The sequence below is a fragment of the Echinops telfairi genome, unplaced genomic scaffold (assembly GCF_000313985.2).
Source record: "Echinops telfairi isolate 266 unplaced genomic scaffold, ASM31398v2 ScPeMD7_7469;HRSCAF=8507_1, whole genome shotgun sequence".
Taxonomy (NCBI): domain Eukaryota; kingdom Metazoa; phylum Chordata; class Mammalia; order Afrosoricida; family Tenrecidae; genus Echinops; species Echinops telfairi.
Window position 1 is genome coordinate 137,979,884 of NW_022111373.1, and position 7,834 is coordinate 137,987,717.

A 7,834-nucleotide genomic window follows, 5' to 3' on the forward strand; every position below is an offset into this window, starting at 1 on the left:
AACGCCTAGATACCACACAGTCAATGACTGGTGACAGCGATTGGCCTGAAAGCTGGCCCCATTCTGAAGGCTGAGGTGACCAAGGAGACCCTGCGTGCCTCCGGAACCGAACTGACAAGAGGATCCCAGGGGAGGCATGTTGTTGTTGTCATTAAGTGCCCGAGAGTCCATTCTGATTCACAGTGACCCAGTGTACAACAGAACAAAGCCCCACCCAGCCCTGTGGCACCCTCACAATCCCTGCTATGTTTGAGCCCATGGTTGCAGTCCCTGTGGCCTGACCTCATCCAAACATTGCCTAAGGCTGGGACACTGAACCAAAGCTGACCCAGCCTCAACTGTCTTCATCCCACATTCAAACCCAAGCCTAGGTTTCCCACCCACCCTTCAATCGTAAAGCATTAAAAAGTGGATTTGACTGCCTGCTGAGCACTGGCTATTGAATGGAATGTGCGCAAAGTTAACAAAGCATCTCCTCGAAGCACATGCGCCTCTCCCTGCCCTTTGCAGAACAGCACCGCCCTTTGCATTGTCATATTCTTTCAAGGAAGAAACCCATCTCACAGAAGAGGTGGCTGTTGCAACAGCAAGAGTCCACACTCTGGGCCTTCTTTCTTTCTTCAATTTAATTTATGTGACAAATGGCGGGTGCCTCCGATTGCAGTTGAGGTCCCTGGGGGGCACGTGGTTAGGTCACTGGTTTTCTCTCAACTGCTAACAAAATGCAAACTACTAGCTCTATTTGAGGCCATTCGCTTATGTGAGTTACAGCAAGCACTCTGTAACATTGAGAAGAATAGGAATTCCAGAACACTCCATTGTGTTCGTATGCAACCAAGAACTAGTTGTTCAAACAGAACAAGGGCGTACTTGGTTTAAAATCAGGGAAGGTGTGCATCAGGGTTGTATCTTTTCACCATATTTATTTGATCTGTATACTGAGCAAGTAATCCAAGAAGCTGAATTATATGAAGAAGAATCCAGCATCAGAATTGGAGGAAAGTTCACGAACAGCCTGCAATAATATATAGATGACACAAGCTTGCTTTCTGGATGTGAGGACGAATTGAAGCATTTGTTGATGAATATCAAGGATTGCAGCCTTCAGTATGGATTACACCTCAATGTAAAGAAAACAAAAATCCTCACAATTGGACTGGTAGGCAACATCATGATAAAGGTAGAAGATATTGAAGCTGTCAAGAATTTCATTTTGCTTGAATCCACAGGCAATGCTCATGGAAGCAGCAGCCAAGACATCTTGCATTGGGTAAATCTGCTGCACAAAATTTTATATGCATGTGAAATGAATAAAGAAGACCAAAAAAGAAGTGGCACATTTGAATTATAATGTTGGTGAGGAATACTGGCAGTATTGTGGCCTACCAGAAGGACAAACACATCTGTCTTGGAAGCAGTCCAGCCAGAATGCTTCTTGGAATCAAGATGGAAAGACCTCACCTCAAGAACTTTAGATGGGTTATCATTAGAGACCAGTCGCTGAAAAGGGACCTCATGCTTAGTAAAGTAGAGGGTCAGCGAAAAAGAGGAAACTATGGAGAAGATGAGTTGACACAGTGGCTGCAGCAATGGCCTGAAACATAACAATGATTGTGAGGATGGCTCAGAACTGGGCCAAACTTCCTTTGGGCGTACAAAGGGTTATTGTGAGTTGGAACTGACTCAACAGTACCTAATAATAATGCTAACTCAATAGTTGGCAGCTTGAACAGGCCCAGCCATGTTGTGGAAGAAAGACCTGGCGATCCTTTGCTGTAAAGATTACAGTCAAGAAAATCCTTTGGAGCCATTCTAATTCTGAAACATATGACATTACCGTGTGTATTGGTCTGGGTGGACTAGAGAAACAAATCCATAGACCCTCATGTGTATAAGAAGCAGCAATTTTATATATAAAGAGCAATTGTATATTGAGAAAACATCCAAGCCCAGTCCAGATCAAGTCTGTAAGTCCGATATTAGCCCATATGTCTGATACAAATCTGTAAATTCCTGTTCAGACTCACACAACACATGCAAGGACGCCAAATGCAGGAAGATCATGGGCCAGTGGGTGGAAAGCCTTGTGGATCCAGTGGCAGTAGAAGCATCTCAATGCTGGCAGAGGTCTCCACATGACTTCTCCAGCTCCAGGGTTCCAGTGTAGCTCCATGTGTCTTGTCAACAGGAAGACGAAGCAGAGAGTCCCTGTGTATCTGGCCTCCAGTGAGCTATTTATTTCCACGGCACCTCCAAATGAGGTCATCCAGTGGCAACCTGATTGACAGGCTAGACTCCATCCCTTTTCAAATTGCCAGAAGATTATGTAACCACCACACCATGCTTCAGAATTAACTTCAGGACAACAGGTTTTCTTGGATCACTGACTTTGGGGGCCTGAGTTAAAATCCTATACAATTTTTTTATGATGTTTCAATAATCAAAAAGTCATTGACTTTTGGTTTCTTGAGCTCTCAACTACCAACTTAACCCGCCCAGAGGCACCCCAAAGGAAGGGCTGGCCATCTGCTTCTGAAATGTCACCCGTAGTCTTGCAAACCCTAGTCTGCACACATAGATCGTCAAGAGTCAGAGCCAGCTCAACTAGTTGACAACTAACAGTTCATCTACTACGCGTAAATCAATACCAACAGGCAACATCATGCTAAGTAGAGAAGCGATTGAAGTTGTCAAGGGTTTTATTTGGATTCACAATTGCCCAGCGAAGGAGCACTCAAAAAAATCAAAGGTTGCACTGCATTAGGTACATCTGCTGCCTTACTTCACTTTAAAGCATTGAAGAGCAAAGGTCTCACTTTGAGGACTAAGGTGCAACTGAACCAAGCCATGGAGTTTTCAATCCCCACATATGCAACTGTGGGCAGAAGACTGGCTCTGGAAGACTGGCAACGAATGGGTGCCTCTGACGGATGGTGCTGGCAAAGCTGATTGAATAGACTGGATTGCCTGAGAAGCAAGCAGGTCTCTCTGGGGAGAAGCATCACCAGAAGGTGCCTTAGAAGTGAGAATAGCACAAGGGAAGTTGCTGTCGTCCTAGTGCGAGCTACCACCTGACACCGACGCCGCCACGGTAGCCTCGCTGCCGCTGCCCCGCGCTAAGCCGTCTGAGAAGACCTTCAAGCAGCGCCGCTCAGTCGAACAAAGAGTGGAAGATGTCCGGCTTATCTGAGAACAACATCCTACTAAAATCCCGGTGAGAATAGAAAGATACAAGGGCGAGAAGCAGCTTCCTGTGCTGGATAAACCCAAGTCCCTCGTCCCCGATCACGTCCACATGAGCGAGCTCATCAAAACCATACGAAGGCGCCTGCAGCTGAATGCCAACCAGGCCTTCTTCCAGCTGGTCAGCGGCCACAGCATGGTGAGCGTGTCCACGCCCAGCTCCGAGGTGCACGAGAGCGAGCGGGATGAAGACGGCATCCTGTACCTGGTCTACGCCTCCCAGGAGACGTTTGGCCTGAAGCCAGCCGCCTAAGACCGGCCAAACCATCTCCAGAATTGTCACCCCTTACTAAGGGGCGGGGAAGAAAAGGGATGTTAGCGCGGGGGGTCGATCGATCAGCTCCTGTAAGCACAAGCCCTCACCGCTGCAGTGTCCGCCCACGGGACTTGTGCGTGTTTCCCTGCGCAGTGCGCGCCCCAGCTTCAGCAAAGTATCATTATTTAACCCAGATGTTAGGTTTACAAACAAAGTGCTTTGCATTTTAAGTTGCCAATAAAATAGACACACACACAAAAAAGAAGAGAGAATAAAAAAGACTTTATCTCACACACACTGCGAGCATGTTATCAGGAGGGACCAGACCCTGGAGAAGGACATTATGCTTGGTAAAATAGAAAGTCAACAACAGCAACAAACAAGAAAACCCTCATCAAGATGGAGTGACATGACAGTTATAACAACAGGCTCAAATAGAACAGCAATTGCTAGGATGGTGCAGCACCAAGCAGTGTTGCATTCTTTTGTACCCAGTGTGGCTACAGGTTGGGATTGGCTTGGTGGCACCTAACAGCATGAGTCCTAACTGACTTGGTTTGGTTTAGTTTGGTTTGGTACTAACTGCCAGGCACTTCATTGTTGTCGTTAACATAATCGATGGTATGTCCGTAACAGGCCAGCCACTTTAGCAAAACACTCAACATACGTGAGTCTCTTTCACTCTCCATAGTCATCCTTTGAGTTACCGTTATTGTTGCTGTTAGGTGCCTGGACTCTGTCGCCACTCACAGCAACCCTATGTACAACAGCACGAGAGCCTGCCCAGTCCTGTGCCATCCTCACACCTGTTCTTAAGCCTGAACCCATTGTTACAGCCACCGGGTCAATCCATCTTGTTCGGCACCTTCCTCTTTTTCACGGACCCTCTACCAAGGTGATGGCTGGATGATTTCATGTGACTTGAGTGTTTATGAAAATATAGTGTGGAGTCCAACCTGTCAATTAGGTCGCAGTCTGATCATGCGTCCTTGGGGATGTGGCATTCTTATAAGAAAAAAAACTGGGAACCTCTCCTCTTTCTGCCCTTTCACCTTCCTGCCTGCTGAAACCCTGCCTGAAGGGGTCGCCCAACTCTGAGAGCTATTGGTACCCTGCCACGTTTCTCCCAACCGCAGATCCACGAAACTCTGCACCCACCGGTCTGTGAGCTTTTTGCTTCCCAGTTCACCTTTCTGCATCACCTCTAATATTTTGAAGCTCTAAAACAGCTGATCCTAGAAGTATTCACATCTTGGCTCCCCCTCACAAGGACTCCTTGAGTTTCTTCCAAGATCTCAGACAGATCATGTTACCCCCGGCCACAGGACCTTTGCACCTGATACTTCCTGGGCCTGGGATACTCTGCTTCCTCCTGGTAACTGTTCCCTCCTCAGCAGCTCCTGCAGAAGCGCACCTTCCTTTGCCTGGTTCTTAGGGAATCATTCAGATGAGCCTGAAATTCCCTCTTCAGGAAAAGTCATCCCCAGTGCCCAGACTCCTCCTGGCTCGGTGATAGATAGCACCCTTGGGAAGAACAACCTCTTCCAGGGAGCCTGATCTTGGGCTAAGATCCTCATCCTTAGCTTCCTATCATGTCAGGAGCCCTGGTGACATGTGGGGTGACATGTGGGGTTGCTAACTGCAGCAGCAGTCCGAAACCAACAGTGGGCCCAACAGAGAAAGACAAGCCAGGACAGTTCCGCTCTGTCCTGTAGGGTTGCTGTGAGCGGGAATTCATTCAACGGCATTGAGCTTGGGTTGGTTGGTAGGTTAGTGGGTTTTTGTTCCTGTTGTTATAAACCCGCAGCAAGTACAAAGGGCTGCCCTTCCTGTAAGGAGTGGGCCTGAGGACTGTAGGACATGTGTGAGCCCCCGAGGAGCAGGTGGGAGCAGAATTAGGCCTGGCCTTCAACCAAAGGACGGGAAGTGTCTGGGCTGCACACCTCAGAGGGGCTTGGCTCTGAAGTTCCCACAGGAGCAAATATTAGGGAACTCGCCCACTCTCCTGTCCTCCAGCCAGAATCCCTCCCTTCCTGAGGCTGCAACAACCGCCAGAGGAAATCCAAAAGAAAACAGCCCTGGAAGACTCAGAAAAATAAATTTGCAATAGAGGTAGGGTGAGTTTACAAGCCCTAAGAGTGAAAGAGAGACCTACAGCCGGCAAATATCCTGTACACTGTTGTCTGGAACTGTGGTCAGTCCAATTTTTTTTTTTTTTCAGAAAATCAATTTTATAGTGGATATCAATAGACTTTTTAAAAGGCTCATCCATTTTGAATGCAGAATTCTATTTTTTTCCCCAATCTGAGGGGGGGAATTGATACTGTACCACGATCTCTGTCCTATTATTCATAATGGTGAAGAGTCAGAAGTAGTTTATATGTCCAGTTATAAGAAAAAGAGTGAATACGCTTTTGTATGTGCATAAGATGAACTCCTTTGCAGCCACTGAAATTGGGGTTCTTAACGAATCATTCTTGGCAGAGGGAAGAAGCATAGAACAGGAAGTTTAAATGTCAAACACGTACCTGCAGACACAGCCACAGGCCTGGCTGAGGGTAGAAGTTACCTTTCACTTAAAGACTTTCTCATTATTTTCTAAAATTTCTACTCAAAACTCTAACTCATTGCCATCGAGTCCATGCAATGCTGACTCACAGCAACCCCCTGTGGGTTTCTGAGACTGTAACTGTTTAGAGAAGTAGAAAGCCCAGTCTTTCTCCCACGGAGCTGCTGGTGGTTTTGACCTGCTGACCATTCAGATCGCAGGCCAACGTGTAACCACTATACCACCAGGGCCAGGTCTTTTTAACACTAGGGGCAGGTACAGGAAAATAATGGTGTCTGCCTAGAGCTAACTGTTATTTATACTTCAGATATTTAATAAGAAAAGACTATCCCAGGGGAGAAAAGATAGCCCCCCTCAGATATTATTTATAGAGATAATTGAGTAGGTCTTAAATGGGACAAACCCCAAACAAAGACCACGTGCAAGCCATTGGCACAAGGCCATGCTGGGGTCCAAGAATTCCCAGTCACTTGGCTACTGCAAAGGACATGGAGCATAACAAGGCTGTCACTGGGTCGGGACTGGCAGGGGATTAATGAGTCGGGGTTGCAGGCGGGACTGCAGAAGAGACTGCCCCTCTTTACGGGGGAGGAAAGACAGCCTCGTCTTTCTCCTGCCCTCGCGGTCCTATTCTTGCTGCTACCTTCCCACCCGTAATTGTGATGCGTTATTAATCTGCCACCAGATTAATGCCAGATTAATGCCACCAGGCATGAGTTTGGGATGGCTTCCTTTGTTTCCTGCCTTATTTAAGTGTCAATCCTCCGACGCCATTATGATCTCGTGTCAGTGGCATTCCTCATCCGGATCATGTGTCTGCATCTTTGTGTTGTCTTTGTCCCTCTGGAAGACTTAGTAGAAGTCCTCCTTAAATTATATTTGAGTTTGGGGTTCTCTTTTGTACCCCAAGATGGTGACTCTATGCTCACAACAGTGAACCCCGTGCAGTCCTGCACCATCCCCACAAACATTGTTCAATCTGAGCCCACTGTTGCAGCCACTGGGTCGATCCATCTCCTTGACTGTCTTCCTCTTATTTGCTGACATTCTACTTTACCAAGGGTGATGTCTTATAAACCGTAGCCATCCACAAACCCAGAACAGAGAATTGAAGTTCTAAGCTTGTCCGATGTCATCGAGTTGCCTCCAACCCATAGCGATGCTGTGCACAACAGAACGAGCATTGCCCAGTCCTCACAACGGCTCTCAGGCCTGCGTGCATTGTTGCAGCCACTGGGTCAATCCGTCTCCTGAGGGCCTTCCTCTTGTTTGCTGCCCCTTCACTTGACCAAGCATGATGTCTTTCCCCAGGGACCAGCCGCTCTTGAAAATATATCCAAAGTATGTTAAACAAAATCTTGTCTTCCTTGCCTCTTAGGAGCACTCTGGGCTTTACTTCCTTCAAGGCAGACCAATTTATCCTTTTAGCAGTCCAGGGTACTTTCAATATTCTTCCCCAGCACCATCATTCAAATGCAGATTCTTCTTTGGTCCTCCTTCTTCAATATCCACCGTTCACATCCATATTGAAAATACCATGACAGTAGGGGGGAGGAAGCATTAAAGAACTAATGGAAAGCTGTATGTTTCATTGGTGCTATACTACACCCTGACTGGCTCCTCTCTTCCTTGTGACCCTTCTGCGAAGGGATGTCCAATTGCCTACAGATGGGCTTTGGGTCTCCACTCCATGCCCACACCCATTCACATTGGTATGATTTTGTTCTGGGTCTTAGATGCCTGGTACCTGATCCTATCGACACCTC

The 7,834-nt window shown here is 47.2% G+C and overlaps 1 pseudogene; it reads left to right on the plus strand.

Moving 5' to 3' along the window:
* The window catches only part of LOC101656119, a 77,883-nt pseudogene extending 74,305 nt beyond the window's left edge, over positions 1 to 3,578 (plus strand).
* Positions 3,579 to 7,834: the final 4,256 nt, after the last annotated feature.